General features: G+C 39.1%; 1 long non-coding RNA gene across 1 annotated transcript; it reads right to left on the bottom strand.

The window, feature by feature from the left end:
• Positions 1-4,117: 4,117 nt before the first annotated feature.
• Positions 4,118-16,774, bottom strand: LOC142740870 (uncharacterized). Its single transcript, XR_012880899.1, has 3 exons — positions 16,670-16,774; positions 13,868-13,987; positions 4,118-4,284 (listed from the first exon to the last, which is right to left on the bottom strand). It is a non-coding gene; the product is annotated as an uncharacterized LOC142740870 (long non-coding RNA).
• Between the last annotated feature and the right edge of the window lie 394 nt (positions 16,775-17,168).

Below are 17,168 nucleotides of genomic sequence, written 5' to 3'. Positions count from 1 at the left end.
TCTCTGTAGCAGAGAAGCGATCACCATGTCTATTGCTATGGGGCATGATCTGAAGTGGCTGTCTGTCTAATAGAGGCATTGGAAGCATTAGGCCTTGTTCACACAGAGTTTTATGCAAGCAGAAAAATATGCACCAGAATTCCTTCAGGAATTCTGAAATCAAAGGGGGAGGGGGGTGATTTCAGATTTTTTTTGGCACTGATCCTGAGGCAGTTTCGATGTCAAAATCGGCACCAAAAAACTCTGTGTGAACTGACCCTTAGAGAGCATATCACTGGTAATAAATAAGTAATCAAACCTCTGGTATGAGAAATGTACTAAGGAATAATAAGATTTTTTTTTTGTATCAGAGCATTGTATTCTCTAAGGGTATATGCACATGACCTCTTTTCAGACGTAATGGAGGCGTTTTACGCCTCAAATTACTCCTGAAAAGACGGCTCCAATAAGTCGGCAAACATCTGCCCATTGCTTGCAATGGGTCTTACGATATTCTGTGTAGACGAGCCGTCATTTTACGCTTCGCTGTCAAAGACGGCGTGTAAAATTACTCCCGTGTCAAAGAAGTGCAGGACACTTCTTGGGACATACTTGGAGCCGTTTTTCATTGACTCCAATGAAAACCAGCTCCAATTACGTCCGTAAAAGACGCTGCGAAAAACGCGTGCGCTTAAAAAAACTTCTGAAATTCTGGAGTTGTTTTCTCCTGAAAACAGCTCCGTAATTTCAGACGTATTTGGCGTTGTCGTGTGCACATACCCTTATAGTCAATAAGATGTAAATCTTCTTCTGCCCACCGAATTTTCGCAGTAGATCTAAGGGATAGTTGAGGAGAGGGTCTAGGGTCACATTTAAATCCCCACGACAATCAAAATACCTTCATAAAACAATGTGAGAGTTTGTAACATAGCAAGAGACCAAGTAGCTTGGCCTTGGTTTGGGGCATATAGATTACAAGGGGTAAGTGCTTGCTATTTTCCCTGTGACAAAAATATATTTACCCTCTTTGAGTCAGCAAGAGTGTCTATATGGGTAAAAGGAATGTCATTATTTAACCTGTTAGTGACCGCATATGTGTTTTAACGGACGTCACTAACGGGCTTTATTCTGATGCAGTAGCCTTTTTACGGTGCTGCACCAGAATAAAACAGCGCCGCCAGAACGAGTAAAAGCTCCCGTCCGTTTAACCCCTCAGATGCAGCATTCAATAGCGCCCACCACATCTAAGTAGTTTTTAAGGGAGGGGCTCACTCATTTACCCCATCGTTGCACCCGCGATGAGATCGAGGGTGTGCAGATTTTATGGCAGCTGGGGGCCTAACAATGACCCCCAGGTCTGCCTTTAGTGAATGCTTGCTAAGCATGGCCTAACAGCTGCCTGTCAGTTTTACACTGACAGGCAATAATACACTGTAATACAGAAGTATTGCAGTGTATTATAAAAACATAGTGAAGTCCCCGAGTGGGACTAAAAAAAATAAAAGTTTAAGAAAGTTAATAATAAATAAATAAAAATCCCAAATAAAAAAAAGAAAAACACACTTTTTCCACTTACAAAATGATGTGCCTATCTAGCTCAGAAGACATATGACAAACGGTAACTCATCTGACTTTGGCCTGAGGGGCAATGCACGGTGAACACGTTCAATAACAACTTGAGAGGCCCTTTCCTGGCCCAAATGAGAAGCAAAGATTTCTTGGCTTATATTTCTTAGGGAGTCAGGTGCCATGGATAATCTTACGTTGGCTTCTGTTCTCCTTGTCTTTGATGAGAAGGGTCTGGTTCAGATGCTTTTGTTGGAGAGTGGTTTGCTCTGCCAGAGAAGAAAAATGTCAGTGAATTATTTTGCACTGTCTCCAGAGCCTTCTCTGTTCCCTATCTGCTTTACGTCATATTGTATATTGCATAAGGGGGCCCTTGGTGTGAGCAAGAGCCTACTTCAAAAATGATTTGGTGACCGGGAATCGTCCCGCTACTGCAAGTTTTCTGTCTGTTTCCTTCATGCCTTGGTCGGAGTCTTCACCCGCCTCGGTGTCTGTGGCATGGATTTGTGCCATCTTCCAAACATGTAAGGGGGAATATGCCAGTCTATCTGCAGAAATGTATTCAGTTCTCCCTGTTGTTTTGGGGGCTTAAGATTTACTTGTGTATCACAACATTTATCTTTGTTTGGCTTGACCATTGTGGAAGGCTCTGTAAATAACTATCTGCGGCACTATAAGGGCAAAGCCCCACGTGGCGGAATTGCTCTGGAATTCCGCTGCGGACACTCCGCAGCGTTAATCCGCAGCGAACCCGTTTCTCCATTGCCTTCCACTTCTTTTTAGAAGGCTTCGTTTAGACGAGGCGGAAAATTCCGCTGCGGAGCATAGGCTGCGGTGCGGAATTTGGTGTCCGCAGCATACAATGGATGTTGCGGACCAGTGGCGGACTGGTTGCGGACTCATTGCGGAAGTTCTCCATTGAATTCAATGGAGATTCTAAATTCCGCAATGAAGTCCGCAGATGTCATGTACATGTTATGTGTGCTGCGGATGCGTATTGCTTTTTTAACATGACATTTCTTCATTCTGGCTGGGCCTATGTATTTCTAGGTCTACAGCCAGACTGAGGAAGTCAATGGGGCTCCTGTAATTACGGGTGACTATGTGTGTGCACCCGTAATTATGGGAGCGTTGCTAGGCGACGTCAGTAAATAGTTACTGTCCCGGGTGCTGAAAGAGTTAAACGATCGGCTGTAACTGTTTCAGCACCCTGGACAGTGACTACCGATCACAATATACATCAATCTGTAAAAAAAATAGAAGTTTTTACTTACCGAGAACTCCCTGCTTCTTTCTCCAGTCCGGCTTCCCAGCATGACGTTTCAGTCTAAGTGACGGCTGCAGCCAATCACAGGCTGCAGCAGTCACATGGACTGCCGCGTCATCCAGGGAGGTCGGGCTGGATGCCGAAAGAGGGACGCGTCACCAAGACAACGGCTGGTAAGTATGAAATTCTTTTACTTTCACTAGGGAAAGTGCTGTCCCTTCTCTCTATCCTGCACTGATAGAGAGAAGGGAAGTACTTTCACCGCAATACGCAGCAGCTAGTCCGCATCAATTTACTGCATATTTTGGGCAGATCCGCCACAGAATCTGCAACGCAGATTCTGTGCGCCATTGATGCGGACAGTTGCGGAAGAAAACCGCCACGTGGGGCCATGCCCTTAGAGAGGAGCTCGGGGTCTCAATCTGCCATCAGTATCGTGGTCAATCTCCCCGCCTCCGCTAACCCTATATTTTCTGACATTAAAAGATTCACTTTCGTTTTGCACCCTGTCACTTGCTTCAAAACTTTCCACATAACTTCAAGATTGCTGGATTGCTAATCAGCATATCCTGCAACCTAACCACATAAATTTTTGCTTTGCCCTCACAATAAATTTCCTAAAGTCATATTGGGCCTTCCACAACAGATCAACATCCCCCATAGCAAAGGCTACTGACCTAGCCCTAAAATCACACCTAACATCTTGGCTTATACAAGGTTTCTGATTTGGAAACACCTTCTTGACAGGAATACATACATTCAAATAAAGCCATTAATAACTTAAAACACTGCCAACAAAATCATGTATAGTACTAGCCAAATCCTCAAACATAGTCCAATCAGTTTGAGACACACAGTCTACAAGACTATTTTGTTTACAAGTAATATTTTGTGTGTGATTGTATTAAAGAACAACTCCCATGTACATTTTTATTGCTGTGCCCGTTTGTAATAGGCATCTTGTGCATGTCAATTATATTTATTTTCTCACCGAGTGTCTATCTTTCAATCCATGGGCTCCGTTCAGCTCCTCCGTTCAGTCACTTGACATGTAAACTGACTTTCCGATTCACACAGCGTCTTATGTGTAGACCGGAAGCCAGTTTCTCTATGTAAGTCTATGAGACTCAGAATGTGAGTTTTTACGAAATAAACCTCAATAACTTAACCTGTCAACACTTTTTCTTCTATGAAGTAATCATATGTGGGTGAAGAAGTCTACTAAACAAAAGTAAGGCGTTATTTTTATTGTGTAACTTACTCTGTAGGAGAAATTAGCACCCCAAACTCTTTGCCCTTGCTTATGTGAATTATATGAGTCCTGGATGAGAGGAAACATGCAATTATTTTAGACAATTGCATAAGAAGTACAGGGGAGGAAGGATGGTTGGTGCTTCCTGCCTGAAACTCCTGCAAAACTAATCTTCACAGTTGTGATAGTTCTTGTTTCATTACTGCGTTCGTTGTGAATACTATAAAAAAAAAAAAAAAAAGAGAAAAACAGTATTTAATTTAAAATGTATAAATACATTTCTTCATAACAATTGGGGGAAAGTCCATATGTTGCCATAGAAGTAAATAGAGACATTTTTACAAAGTGATTAGTCCATTCGGGAATCAAAATGAAATCTATCTCATAGCTTAATGTGGGGGATTGCGGGAAAGGCAAGTATTTGTTCATTAATACATCTTGCTACTAAATTTTAATAACAATCACAGTAGTGAATATAATCAAATTATATTGATTTATCTTTCCGTAAATATGGTAGATCACACAGAAGAAGGAGCTCTACTGTTGTTATCCAATAAATGTTTGGACTGTTGCTATGCAATGGCAGGGGCAAATCCCAGCAGAAATGTTATTATACAAAAAAAAACTCAAGAAATAGCGCTGGCTTTAGATTTCATGATTTCAGGTAAGAATGTGTATGAAGAATTCTTCTTTTCCCCAGAATTCCTCTTTAGCATGTACTGAACAACCATATCTGTAATACTCCAAACAGCACAGCATTGTGGATGCAGCATTGCTAGCGCCAGGTACAAGGTGACCCAGTCTTTTGTCCGGTGTCTGGGCTTGCCCAATGAAAGCAATAGCTACATTAAATTATAAATATGTCCTACCCCATGGTACCACAGATATTTTCAGAGGCCATTAACACCTCTGGTTAGTGCCTGTAACCAGCATGTAAATCATTCCAACACAGAAAGTGCTGGTATTTTGGAAAATAAACATTTTGCATTATTTCCTGCCAGGGGATTTTGGTCTTCTTTGTTATTAATGGTGCCATTTAAAAATGTATTACTGTGTTGTAACCGGAAGAAACTAGTGACAGATATATCAAAAAACTTTGTAATACAACTGTTATAATTTTGGTCTAGCATTATGCCCTTATTCAAGAAACAAAGAGATCTTAAACCATATAAAAAGGATCTATTTTACTTACAGCAGTGATTAATATATCCGAATATATCAGAATACAAAATACTAGAATTCTTTAGACATCAAATGTATAACAGCTCATACATGCATTAATAATATTTTGAAGAAGAGAAAGATAATACCAGTTTTAGTAGTTCCATGAAGAATGCCAATGTTTTGTAGAGATAGACAATGATAAACACAGTGCCGATTGTCTACTATATTAATGATGAAATGGCTTCTAGCTTGTTCCTCTTTTACTGATTTAGAAATAAATATTCATAAAGACAAAATATTGGATGGAGAAAATGGAGCTATGCCAATCAAGATTGCTTGCCTTGCAACTGCTTTTTCCAGCCAAATAAAAATGTAATTGTGATTTTGAATCCTGGACTTCAAATCTAATTCTATAATAAACTTCTAATTATTTTTATTTAAAATGTATATACAATTATAAACAAATGTAAACATCAGAAAAACTATTATGTCATCTCTCTGGTGTTCACTGGTTGTTTTATAATTCTCGTCTTGGTCAGTACCCTCTAAAATAATAGTTTTTTTGCTGTAAATCAAAGGATACAGTGAGCTAGAGTGCTACATTCTGAAAGCTGTGGTCGGGATGGGGATCATTTGAATTGTTAAACTATTATTAAACAACTTGAAACTTTTCTCTGAGTAATATGAATTGCTTCAGGTTTTCAATATAAGATTTTTTTCTTATTTAATAACCTTCATAGCAATAGTCATTGTAACTAGAATAGGTGTTTAATTAATTAAGTTGTTCAATATTTCCTTTAAAGTGAGTTCAACTTTCCATTGTGACATGTCAAAAGATAATACTGTTAGTGGTACATGAGCCGGGACCACCACCAAATCCAAGAAAAAAGAAGCTGCAGTGTTCTGTAATGTGCCAAAAACTTTTGATACTAGCCTGAGATTTTTTAATGCAGAGGATTTAAAGTTTTGGAAATCCCAAATCAGCATCAAAAGGGGTTAGGACAGATAACTAAGTCCATCACATTGTCAAACATTCTGAGTTAGAAAATACTGCAGCACTAAAGAGGTACTTTGAGCTGTAGCATATTTATGCTGGAAGAACAAGCTCATGGACGTCATTGTTAATATCTTCTGACATCATTGACAATCAGAAGATACCGTAATAAATCTTGCTAAAAAGTCCCTGCGTCTTATAGTCCGCAGTCAAGGCGCCATGACCGCTTAATTACTTAACCCCTTCCCGACCCATGACTTGCCGGTACATCATGGAGCTGAAGGGGGGTGATGTATGGAGCGAGCTCACGCACTGAGCCCGCTCCATACACTGCAGGTGTCAGCTTCTGACACGCTGCTATAACGGCCAGGAACAGCAATTTCGCTGTTCCTGGCAGTTTAAAGGAGTTGTGCCATAAAACACATGTATCCTGTATCCACAGGATAGGGTATACATGTGTGATCGATAAGGAGAACGGGGACCGAAAGTTACCAAGAGCGCTGCATGAGAAGCTGTGACTTCCGCGTTCTGTGTCCGGCAGCTTCATAGAGGTCAATGGCATTTTTCTGTGCATGCGCGAGCGGCTCTCCATTGATCTCTATGGAGCTGCAGAACAGATAAGACGGACACAGAACCCGTAAGTCCAGGCTTCTCATGTAGCGCTCTGGGTGACTTTCGCTCCCCTGTTCTCCTTATTGCAGGGGGTCCCAGCAGTCAGACCCCCAGCGATCTCACATGTAGCCCCTATTCTGTGCATAGGGGATACATGTTTTTTATGGCAAACCCCTTTAACTAGTTAAATGCCGTGGTCAATACCGACTGTGGCATTTATAGGGGTTTTCTATGAAGGACATTTATGACATATCCAAAGGATATGCCATAAATGTCAGATAGATGCAGATAGATGCAGGTCCCACCTCTGTGACCCGCACTTATCTCTAGAACAGGGCCCCTTAAACTCTGTTCTAGCTTTCTGTGCTCTCCCGGCCACTTGATTACATGTGGAGTTACTGAAACAGCGTAACTCGCTGAGCTACGCTGTTTTCGTAACTCCCATAGAAATGAACAGTAGTAACTGCCATTCACTACTATGGGAGTTAGGGAAACGGCGTAGTTACGCTGTTCAGTAACTCCACATGTAACAAAGTGCCCGCTGGTTCAAGTCCCCTAGGGGAACTAATAGTAAAAAAAAATGTTAGATACATTTTTAGGAGTGTAAAAAAAAACCAACCTTTTCCCATTTTCCCCAAGCACAATGTAAAAAATAAGCCCTCACACCGCTCAATCGATAAAAAAAAATATAAAAAAAAGAATGTGGTGAAACAGAATAAATTATTTTTTAACAACTATTTTTTTTCCTATTTTCTGTTGTCTAAAACCTGGGTGCGTCTTATGGTCAGGTGCGTCTTATAGTCCGAAAAATACGGTAAATAAAAATTGAATTCCCCCTTAAAGTGTATATCCAGTGAGAGAACAATTCTGACATGACAGAGATGTGAGAATTTTCTATCAACAGGGTCTGTGTGCTGTGACCCCCCCAGCCCAAGAACAAAGGAGTGAAGTCAAGACATATCTCTATGACATGTCAAAAGTTTTCTATAGCTGAAGGTATAACTTGTATAGTAGTTACATTTCTTTTACTAGTTTGCTTAGATTATTAACTAATTGTTGAAATAGCAATTTGCAAATATAATGTTATTACCAGAGCAACTTACTTAAGCTACAGTAGCAAGCTTAGACTTAAACATGTGTTAGTATTATTAATGTAAAAGTAGTAAAATGATTCCAAAATTGTAGCTATCATAAGAGCTATCTTCTGCTCTATGTAGTAGATGCTGTTATTTTCTTCACACAGCCCAGTGTTGAATATTCTAGTTGTCTTCAGCAAAGTTGAACTGGTATATGAACATCTCACTGAGAACTGAATAAGCCATAATAACCAGGGTCAAGAAGTTTTTTTTTTATGCGAGAAGGTACAGGTCTATGAGTTATTTACCCTCAGTAAAATAATAATATGTATTTATTAATATTGAGCCTTGTGATGATTGCATGATAACATATGTTATAATTTTCCCTGATTTATGCAAGCTTTGGGTTTACATAGCAGTCATACATTAGTTAAAGATTTACTGCACGTACCACATTTACAGGCAGATGTTCCAGAGATCTGTGATTGGTTACTGACCAACTGTATGTTATTATACATTATCTAATTATGCCATTTTATGGTAGTATATCATCTAATCTAGCAATTACCTCAAATGCTTATTGTTTCATCATGTTCCTTTTCAAAGACATAGAAACTATACAATTGCCTTTTAGGCATGTAAAAAGGAGGTTTATGCACTGTTCATTTAGATATGGCAATGAATTAAATATGTTGCTTGACTAAAAAAAACTATATAATCTCAAGTAAATGAATGCCTACTGATCTTTTAATAGGTTGCCTATCTTCAGACAACCATTTTGAATCATATGTCGGTTACAAACACGAAGAATGATCTTATGGATTATTTCTTATTTATTTATAGCACCAACCCATGCCACAGTGCTGTAGAGCTAATACACTCACATTATATCTTGTCCTTCATAGAGTTCCAAATATAATGTTCCAATCTTAAAGAGGCTCTGTCACCACATTATAAGTGCCCTATCTCCTACATAAGGAGATGGGCGCTGTAATGTAGGTGACAGTAATGCTTTTTATTTAAAAAAACGATCTTTTTTCACAACGTTAGGAGCGATTTTAGTTTATGCTAATGAGCTTTCTAAATGCCCAAGTGGGCGTATTTTTACTTTCGACCAAGTGGGCGTTGTACAGAGGAGTGCATGACGCTGACCAATCGGCATCATGCACTTCTCTCCATTCATTTACACTGCACTAGCGATATAGTTATATCACTATGTGCAGCCTCATACACAAGCCCTAACATTACTACAGTGTCCTGATAATGAATACACATGATCATCCAGCCTGGACGTCATGTGTACTCAGATTCCTAACACTTCTGAATCTTTTCTGTGAGATTCCAGCAACGGATACGAAATCTCGCGAGATTACGAGGTAAACGATATTTCGTATCCGTTGCTGTAAATCTCACAGAAAAGATTCCGAAGTGTCAGGATTCTGAGTACACATGACGTCCAGGCTGGATTTCATGTGTATTCATTATCAGGACACTGTAGTAATGTTAGGGTTTGTGTATGAGGCTGCACATAGCGATATATCTATATCGCTAGTGCAGTGTAAATGAATGGAGAGGAGTGCATGATGCCGATTGGTCAGCGTCATGCACTCCTCTGTACAACGCCCACTTGGTCGAAAGTAAAAGTACGCACACTTGGGCATTAAGAAAGCTCATTAGCATAAACCAAAATCGCTCCTAACGTTGTGAAAAAAGATCGTTTTTTTAAAAATAAAAAGCATTACTGTCACCTACATTACAGCGCCCATCTCCTTATGTAGGAGACAGGACACTTATAATGTGGTGACAGAGCCTCTTTAAGTATCCCCCCGTTCTAGAGCCAATTTCATAGGAATATCAGATTGTATTTGAACTTTGAGAGGAAACCACACACTCTGAGTACAAGTGGTTAAACGAAAGTAATACAAATCTCTCAAATACCGTCAGGATACTGTATTTGTAGATGCTTTATCAAAATGATTGTATTTATTATATCAAGTTATAGAGTGTTTAATAAAATCTTTACAAATATCTATTTTGTGAATCATTTGCTCAAGCTACTTAATTTTGTGTAATATATTATTTATGTTAGAAATTTAAAAGAATTAGTTTCTTTCCAATATAGTTACAGTATGTTGGCACATTATGCAACCCGAGTTGAAATGTGATCGTTCACAACACCAATTGTACTTTTTAGACAGTCTACACCATGCAATTAATGTGCTCAATGGTATTTAAGAAAAATCACACCCATAATTTGAACATAATTTGCACAGAATTTGGCTAGAGGTGGTTGGAATGATCTGTACAGTTTAATCAGGGCATTTTTCGAATTTCCATAAGGGATAGTCTATAAGAGCGCAGCAAAACGAGGGAGTTATAACTCGCAAATTAAATAATGTCTTATGGGTAAAATATTCTAGTAAAATACATGTCATGTTGTATTGACAGAAATGTTATGAAGGAATTTTTAAAAATTGGTGTGACTATATAACGTGACAAATTAGTAGCAACTTTTAACAATAAAGAAAATATGCATGATAAAAGTAAGCATTACTTTACAAATATTAACCTCTAACATTACGCCAATGTGTAACATTTTATAGCAACAAACATAAAGCTATTATAGAGCTAACAACTGAAGCTTACATTTTAACTATAATCCACCAAAATGCTTAGGCCTCACGCACCCGACCATAAGGGTTTTTAACTGTCCGCAAATACGGATCTGTAGTCATCCACAAGTGATCCACATATACGAGACAGTGTCCGCAAATACGGTCCATAGTGCATTCGCATTTACGGATCCGCAAAAAAATGGAGGCTGCAAATGATGTCACCAACATGTTCCAACCCCTTGAAAAGGTCACATGATTGCTCTGGTGTCATTTTCTCTGGCATTTGTGCTCTGTGAGAGTTCTGTTGAATTTCTCTGCTGATATAGCTTTGGTTTCTGGCGTTTCTTTTCCTAGGATATAGGATGCCCTACACATTTGTGATTCATGCTCTTCTAGATTAGCTCGCCTCTCAGCGATCAGCAAGATATGCTGGTAGAATAATCGAAGAGGATGCACGAGGTTCACCCCATTGTTTCGAAACGGCCGAGATAGGGGCATTTCCACACCCTCTATGCTGACCTGTGGTAGAACCCCGACAAGTTTCACAGCTTCCAGAGTGGGTGAACGGTTCCAGTCCAACCAGCTCGCCCTTCTAGACTTGAGACAACTGCCTGGATCTTTTGGACCTCCAGTGCCACTTGTCATTTTCCCCCATGTGTTGCGGACATTCCCCCGGTGAATGAAATGAAATGAAAGTATATTCTTAACTGCCGGATCACTTGTCAGAGGTGGTATGTGGAGTGTGCCTTTGGGATTCTGAGCAGCAAGTGGTGTGTATTCCAGACCCCTCTTCAAATGGATCAGCAGAATGTGATGCTGGTTATCCAAGCCAGTGTCATCCTACACTACTTCTGCCGGATTCATGAGTCTGTACTTGACAGTAACCTGGAGCAGTTCATGGCGAATTATACCATCCCTGTGGACAACACCCTGCATGAAAAAGCTGGTGCAGCTGGACTATTGATCTGGGAATTCTATGCGGACTACTTTGTGTCCACTGCTGGGGCGGTTCTTTGGCAGACGGATGCAATCCAAAGCGGTAGATTTTCTGATTTGGACTGTTCTCTTTCCTGTGTTGGTTCTGGACTGTTGCTTTTCTTAGCTATATAGTTGTTCCTGGTTTTAGTTATTAGTTAGGGACACGCAAGAGAATGAGGACCTTGACGTGGGTTGCAAGCTTATGTATTTCTGCAGGAATGCCTCTATTTTGCCCTTTTTTTATATGTATTTTTTTTAATTTATTTTTATATTTTACATTTTTCCACTTTTTTTTTCTTTACCATTTTTCACTTTAAAAAAATGTTTAATTTTTTTTTTTATAGAGGTATTGTGTTCAGAAATAGAAAACTAATACCTCATTATTTATGTGCATTTTAGTCTAAGTTTAGTGAAAGAAAAAAAAATTGGATCAAAATGATACCTGCAAGAAGACATAAAAGAAACTTTGCAAAACAAGAGATGAACAAAGAAGATGCAAGGACTCCAAAAATTGAAAGGCTGAAAAAAAAATGTTTTTCTTTTGTTCTGTGTAGTGTGTTATTATTCATGTCTGCATACATTCCACATACAGTACACATTCCCATACATTCCACATACAGCACACGTACCCATACATTCCACATACAGCACACGTCTCTATACATTCCACATACAGCACACATACCCAAACATTACATATACAGCACACATACCCATAAATTCCACATACAGCACACGTACCCATACATTACATATACAGCACACATAGGCATACATTCCACATACAGCACACGTACCCATACATTCTACATAAGCACACGTACCCAGACATTCCATATACAGCACACGTACATAAATTCCCCATACAGCACACGTACCCATACATTCCATACATCACACATACCCATACATTCTACATACAGCACACGTACCCATACATTTCATATACAGCACAAATAACCATACATACAACACACGTACCCATAAATTCTACATACAGCACACGTACCCATACATTCCATATGCAGCACACGTAGCCATACATTCTACATGCAGCACACGTGCCCATACATTCCACATATAGCACATGTACCCAAACATTCTACATACAGCACACGTACCCATTCATTCCATATAAAGCACACCTACCCATACATTCCACATACAGCACACAAGCACACATGCCCATACATTTCATATACAGCACACATAACCATACATTCCACATACAACACACGTACCCATACATTCTACATACAGCACATGTACCCATACATTAAATATACATCACACATAGCCATACATTCTACATACAGCACACGTACCCATACATTCCATATACAGCACACATACCCATACATTCTACATACAGCACATATTGCCATACATTCTACATACAGAACATGTACCTATTTATTCACATCAGAACAACAAAAGACAATGATACCTGTTCAAACTTTTTGTAGTTTTCTTTAACAACATGTTTTTCTTTTCTTTTTTTTTAAGTATATAAAAGTAACACTGTAAATGATACATACAAAAACAAAAAAATGACAATTCTAAAAAGTCTTGTGACATTGCACTTTGTCGCCATTATGGTCCCCCTCCCTGCTCTTGACCGGAGTGTGGGTACGTGTACCGGCCACCGGAGTAAGACTGGCTGGGGGTGTGATACATGCCCCTATCCTGGGAGTACAGGGGCTGGGAAGAGTGATAACTCCTATACTGTGGTGTCCTCGCTGGTGGTGGTGGAGTTGCAATGGGGGTTGGTGTGTGAAATATCAACTTTCATGAATATAATCAACAGTTTTTCATTTATAGATTGCCACAAAATGTGCTGTATACACATATTTTATAAGTTCTATATAGCAATAAATCATGAGATAAATATTCAGTGGAAAAGCCAATATACCAGCTAAGATTTATAAAACAGAGGCTTTTTAAGATTAAAAGGGCACTAGGAATGCCCCTCCTAAAGAGTGACACATAGATTATATGGTGTTTGTAACTGAAAGCCTTTGAATTAGACAGTAATCTTCAATTTGTAGTCCTTAAATCTGTATATTATAAGACATTTACTTTGACTTAAATGGCATCTACCCTTGAACACCACTTTACAGTTAATAATTTGCTCACCAAGCCTGCTCCGATGGAACTCTATGGCATTAAAGAGTTCCACCAGAGCAAGACTGGAGGCAAACACCTCCAGGACCCAAGAATGGCCGTCACACCAGATTAGCCTGTTGCGGGGCACTTGCCTCAAATGCATGGCGACTGATTTACCAAACATGTCCTCTACAGTCTCCTCATTACTTGGGTAAGATGGGCCAGCACTTGATCATCAATCATTGCCCTTGTATCTACCTGAGGAAGTCTTTGTTTTCGCTGTCTTGGTCTGGGCGTTTGTAGGTATATCGGAGGGTCATCTTGGCCTTTTTTCTCCACTGCCACAGGTTGGGGCAGTCTGGAAGACTGTCGCATGTGCTAGGATTGAAAACAGAAAAAAATAAAAAAGCGTGGTCAAATATGCAATAACTACTCCAAAATAAAGACAACTAGCCCTAGCTACACACATAGTAACATCAAATTGTGTGACAGATGGAGGTATGCTATGTCCCACAGGTATCCCACAGGTATCTGTGGGATATAGCATAGCCCCATGTGTCCAAATTAGCCCAAGCTACACACCTAGCAGCATCAAATTGTGTGACGGATGGTGGTATGCTATGTCCAACAGGTATCTGTGGGATATAGCTTATCCCCATGTGTCCAAATTAGCCCTAGCTACACACCTACTAACATCAGATTGTGTGACAGGTATATGTAGGACATAGCAAATGAAAAAAAATTAAAAATAATTAAACAGTGATTACATACAGGCCAATCTCCGTGACATCGCTTAGGAACCGGAGTTGTTCTTTATACATGTGAGGCTTCTTTTTTGCTCCTCCATCGCCGCTCCGGCCCTGCGATATTGGTCTCAGCAGGTGTTCCATGGAGACTATATATATATATATATATATATATATATATATAAGAAGGGGGGAGCAAACCCTTTGGTGGTCTTGGACATTTTCAATGAGGGTCTCCATTTGTACTCTTGTCAGAGACATGGTTATCATTGTCGTGTGCTGACCTGACGTCTGGCTTTGGCCTGCACCTTGCGTAATCCCCTAGCCACGCTTCCGCAATTACAGACGGCTACGGATGCACATCCGTAGCTGCCCGCACTTTTGAGGGCGCCCATAGACTTCTATGGGGAGTCTGGGCCGCAATTGCAGACAAGATTAGGACATGTTCTATATTTTGTGGCTCATTTCAACAGCCGAGATACACATTCGTAAATATACGGAAAGGTGTCCGTGGCCTATAGAAATGAATGGGTCTGCAATTTCATCGATAATTACTGATTCGTAACCACGGATGAAAATTACGGTAGAGTGCTTAATGTTTACATCAAATAAAATCATATCAATATCACCTGCTGAAACTCCATGACTACTCTAATTTCTGCTGCAGGGTATATTGCACTTATTACTGAACATACATTAAACGTTGAGTAACTTTTTTTTTCTTTCCTTGTACTGATTCTGGGTTTAAGCCTATATTATACTCCAGAAGTGCACTCACAATTCTATAGAGATCAGAGATTTGTCTTGCTGGCTTAATGTTTACACATAGATTGCTGTTGTGCTTTGCACTCTGGGATGTTTAGTCTTTACACCAGGCACAGTACAGCAATCTGATGTAGAAAAAAAAAACCTGTTCTATTGCATTATAGGAACTCAGCTCTGCTTTTAGAGATGTATCTGATGGCAAGCTTGTTGACTGTTTCCATTGGCAACCAGTAGAAATTGGAATGCAGCTCTTGGCTATAACATGGACTTTAACTCAGGACTCATACAAAATATGAAACACAATGTTTTGACAATGTTACTTTTTATGTAGAATAGTTCTATATGTTAATTGTAAAGTGGTGTTCAAGGGTATACATACCATTTAAGTCAAAGTAAATGTCTTATAATATACAGATTTAAGGACTAGAAATTGAAGATTACTCTGTATAATTCAAAGGCTTCAGTTACAAACACCATACCATCTATGTCTCACTCTTTAGGAGGGGCATTCTTAGTGCCCTCTTTAAAAAGCCTCTGTTTCATAAATATTAGCTGTGTATAGGCTTCTCCACTGAATATTTATCTCATGATTTATTGCTATATAGAACTTATAAAATATGTGTATACAGCACATTTTGTGGCAGTCCATAAATGAAAAACTCTTGATGATATTCATGAAAGTTGATCTTTCACACAATGTAGGTTGTGTGTTCTTTTTGGACCATCTTATATGTTGGGAGGCATGAAAAATACTAGACTGAAGCACTAATTCCTACCGATTGTAGGTAGTGTTCTGTTAACAATTTTATCAAAGTCCTTCTAAGTCCTTAGACTTAGTGGTTAGAAATTAAAGGTTATCCTGCTTATGTATACTTGCTACTGTTTGTGGGTGTGTATTTGGTGACTAAGGTGATGAATAACGAAAAGAGAAGGACACAAGATTAATTTGTTTTATCAAAATACCATACTTGTACTGTCAAGGATAAGTGTGCTGGTGGAGAAGAATATGGAATGCTTTCACAGTACAAAAGCATAGGTAACATAACATTTAATGTCCCCATTGCATGTTTCACCTTGAAACAATGAATAGATCCGGGGAAGAGCTCTGGCATTCTAACTTATATTTTGTCACTCTGCTTATGGTGACAGCAGATAAAAATACAGTCAAACATCTTTAAGATTCATATCGTTAAAATCTTCAAAAATATATATATTTTTCTTCTTCTGTTCATTTTGTAATGCATTCCAAAATAAGTGTCATGTATAAAGTAAAATAGAAGGGGCAACCTAAATACCATACAATAATGGCAGAGCAATTAGAGACATAGATAAAAATAAGGGCTGTGACATTGAAATTATGGCACAATCACTGACGTGAAGTTATATCATTAGCACTCTGATAGAAAGTGTTTTATGACAAAATTATTCACATATGTTGAATACTAACATGTGACTATGCTTCCCTTATAACCAGCTTATCATACAGTATTTTCATAATGAGAAATAACAGTAAAAATAAATAACAGTAAAAGAAAAAAGTAATTGCCACCTTTCTTTATCTATTTCTGCTTGTGTCCTGTTAACAACTCCGAATTCAATATCCAAATACTTCTATGAGCTCAAATTTCAGCACAAAAACTTCTCATAACAATAATTTGCTCTAGAAGATGAGAAGAGAAGTTTATAATTTAGAAAAATTTATCATGCTGACATAAATGTTCATTTGATCAGTGGCCCTGTTTTATGATATTTCCTGAATAAGTTGTTATGTGTAAACAGAAGTAATGTGATCTTAAAGGGTAAGTAAACGTTCAATAAACTTCTGACATGCCATAGTGACATATCAGAAGTCTTGATCGATGGGGGTCCGAGCACTAAGACCCCCACCAATCGCTAAAACGAAGCGGCAGAAGAACTTGTGTGAGAGCTGAGCCGCTTCATTTCTATTCAGCTTTTCTTGAAAAGCCGATGTAGCGGTGTAGGGGCTCAATAGACAGTCTATGGGCCCATACACCTCTACATCGGCTTTCTGAGAAAAACCGAACAGA

Source organism: Rhinoderma darwinii, chromosome 2, assembly GCF_050947455.1.
Source record: "Rhinoderma darwinii isolate aRhiDar2 chromosome 2, aRhiDar2.hap1, whole genome shotgun sequence".
Taxonomy (NCBI): domain Eukaryota; kingdom Metazoa; phylum Chordata; class Amphibia; order Anura; family Rhinodermatidae; genus Rhinoderma; species Rhinoderma darwinii.
The sequence above is the reverse complement of the archived record's forward strand: the minus strand, read 5'-3'. Positions and strand labels throughout refer to the sequence as shown.